Below are 3,012 nucleotides of genomic sequence, written 5' to 3'. Positions count from 1 at the left end.
AAAAAAAAGACTTAAATGTAAGACCTGTCCTTTTGATGCCAGGACCTGAAAGCTACTTGGGAGAACATAGGGAGAAAACTTCTTGATAAGGGTCTGACTAATCATTTTTTGAATCAAAGGCACAGGCAACAGTTGCAAAAATAAGTAAGTGGGATTGCTTCAAACTAAAAAGCCTCCAAACAGGGAAAGAAATCATCAATTGAGTAAAAGGTAACCTATGGAATGGGAAAAAATATTTGCAAACCATATATCTGATAAGAATAAGCCGTTATCCAAAGGAAAGAGAGAATGGTTACAAGCAGGGTACCACAAGGTCCTTGAAGTGGGATTCCCTCTCTCTGGGGTGGGAATGCCTCTCCTGCCAGGGGAGGGGAGACCCCCCAATATATTGTAATACTCAACATATTGATAATATCTGTTATCTTGTGTATTGAGTCTTGTATCTCTCATAATTGTAGAAGTCAAATGTGACTTGAGTATTACAGTTTTAATACAGTTTTTTCCTTTCATAAAATGTGCATACATTTTTTGGCACCCTCTGTGTATATATTTATTGAATGAAAGAATGAGTGAGTGAGTGAAGGCCTTCCAAGCCTGTGCTCTTCTCTGCTGCTGTTAGCTGCTTCTCTTAACAAGACAGCACAAAGCACTGGGGAGCCAGTCCAGCAGGGCCAGCCGTTGTATGGGGCCAGTTAGCCCCTCTGTGCCTCAGTTTCCTCATCCACAAATCGGGAAAGATAATAATGAAAGCGTACTCACAGGACTGCAGTGACGATCGTTTATGTAAAGTGCGGAGAGAAGGAGTCCCAGGAGCTGTTGTAGAGGATGAGTACCACACCTGGCACTCGGGCTGGGAATCTGCAGACGTTGTCTCAGGCGCAAAGAACCAAGAAGGGGTCCACTGGCTTTGCCAGACACCCAGGGTTCCCTGATAGAAGGTTAGGGGCCCCTGGACAGGACATTCTCCCCAGTCCTGTTTCCACTTGCATAGGTACAGCCCCTATTCTGGGCCGTCCCAGGCCCATCCCTGCACCATGAACAAACCCAGGGCTTGGTCTGAGAGAAATCCAAGTCTGTACCTGGATGAAGCTCTGGTTTCCTAAACCACAGTTCAGTATTTGCTTCTGGCTTCTCCCTGCTAACGGGGACTACAGCAGGGAGGGGTGGCAAAGCCCTGGCCCTTCCCCACCGCACACTTCAGGCCTTTCATTCTGAGTAAAACATCTCCAGCCTTTACAAATCAGCTCTTCAAACACAGATGCTCGGGGACGGGTAAAACCCAGAAGGGAAACAGGTGAGTTTGCAGACAGGTGAGCTGGATCGGGTGCTAATAGAAGATGATGGAGTTTCAGGGACAGCCGGAGAGGAAAACAAAGGGGAGCCTGAGGGAGGACAGAGGCTGCCAGGACTACCTGGCATGGCTGAGTCACCAGCATGCCCCAGGTCAGGAGATGTGCCCCAAGGCCCTCTGCACCCAGGAGGCACATCTGCCACCCTGGCTGGTGGGCAGTCCACTGGCAGCTCCCTAATACCACCCCCAGCTAAAGGTGCAGCATCCTCTAGCCACCAAGTGCTGACCCCAGGCTGGTTGTTCTCAGCCATGTGCTTTTGGTCCCCTCATGTTTCCTGCATCCGTACCCACATACCCTGCTGTGGTTGTAAACACGGGGTGGGGAGGGTTACATCCCTACCGTGTGCCACACAGAGCGCTGAGTGTTTTACAAGGATAGCCTCACACCATCCTTACTCCAAGCTCGCAGCATAGGTGCTGTTTACAGATGGGGGAGCCACAGCTAGGAACAGTGAAGCCATCACTCTGAGACTCAGACCCGAGGATGCGTGCGTCCCCCGTGACACTGCCCTCCTCCCCAGGAACATCCCCTGTGTCTGGCGCTGCTGAGCCAGGCAGTGTCATGAACAAGAGCTTACGTTGTAGACAGACAGGAAACCCACAGATAAGTCACTCACAGGATAAGCTCAGACAGGAGGAGAGTGTGCTGTGTGCATCAGGATGGCCCAGGTTTTGCTGCCATAAGGAGCAGATCCCACTGTCTCAGCTGACAGGTTTCTGTCTTGTTCCTCTCATAGCCCAGCATGGTTCGGGCAGCTCTTCTTGGCAGCTCCAGACCCAGGCTCCTCACGTCCTGAGTGCTTCCCTCTTACATGAGTTGTCACCATGGCCACAGCCCACGAGGAGCAGTGGACGTGAACATCACATCGAGGGTCTGTGACAACATGGGAAGCAATGTGGTGTGTATCACTCTGTCCACAAACCCTGGTCCCCGTCTAATTGCAAGGGAGACTGGAAAATAGAGGCTTCCTTTAAATCTTCCTGGAAAAAAGAAATGGGATTTAGTGAATGTTGTCACTAGGATAGCAAAGGAAATAAACAGGGTGACAGACAGGTCAGGGGAGGCAACAGGTCAGGGGTGACTTGAAGGGTCCAGGAAGGAGGGAACATTCCAAACCTGAGAACAGCAAGTATAAAGGGGGTGCTGGAAAGTTCCTGCCATGTCCAGGAAAGAGAAGGGTCCAGGTGCAACGGCAGCACCGGTGATCCCAGGACTCTGGGAGACTGAAGCAGGAGGATCACTTGAACCCAGGAGACTGGGGTTGCTGTGAGCTATGATGATACCACTGTGCTCTAGAGCTCAGAGCAAGACTCTGTCTCCAAAAAAAAAAAAAGAAAGAAACAGAAAGTTTAGGGAGTCGCACAGGGAAGGAGCAAGAGTGGGAAGGTGCAAGGGTGTCCCTGGACACACACCAGAGTCGCCATGGACTTTATAGAGGCTCCATGCTGGACCCTGCTCAGACCCCAAAGACTCTGTGACCGTTATTCTGGCCTGGGGCCAGGCTTTATATTTGTTATTGCTGTTTTTCAATTTTAAGAAACTAACACATATACCCAAAAGTACACAGATTTTAAGTGTCTGCTCAATACATAGTTACAAGTGGACATCCCGTGCAATTGCCATCAGGATCAGGAAACAGATTAATAAAGTTCCCGGGTGT

The sequence above is a fragment of the Otolemur garnettii genome, unplaced genomic scaffold (assembly GCF_000181295.1).
Source record: "Otolemur garnettii isolate 467f Iridium unplaced genomic scaffold, OtoGar3 scaffold00018, whole genome shotgun sequence".
Lineage (NCBI taxonomy): Eukaryota > Metazoa > Chordata > Mammalia > Primates > Galagidae > Otolemur > Otolemur garnettii.
This window is presented reverse-complemented; position numbering follows the sequence as displayed.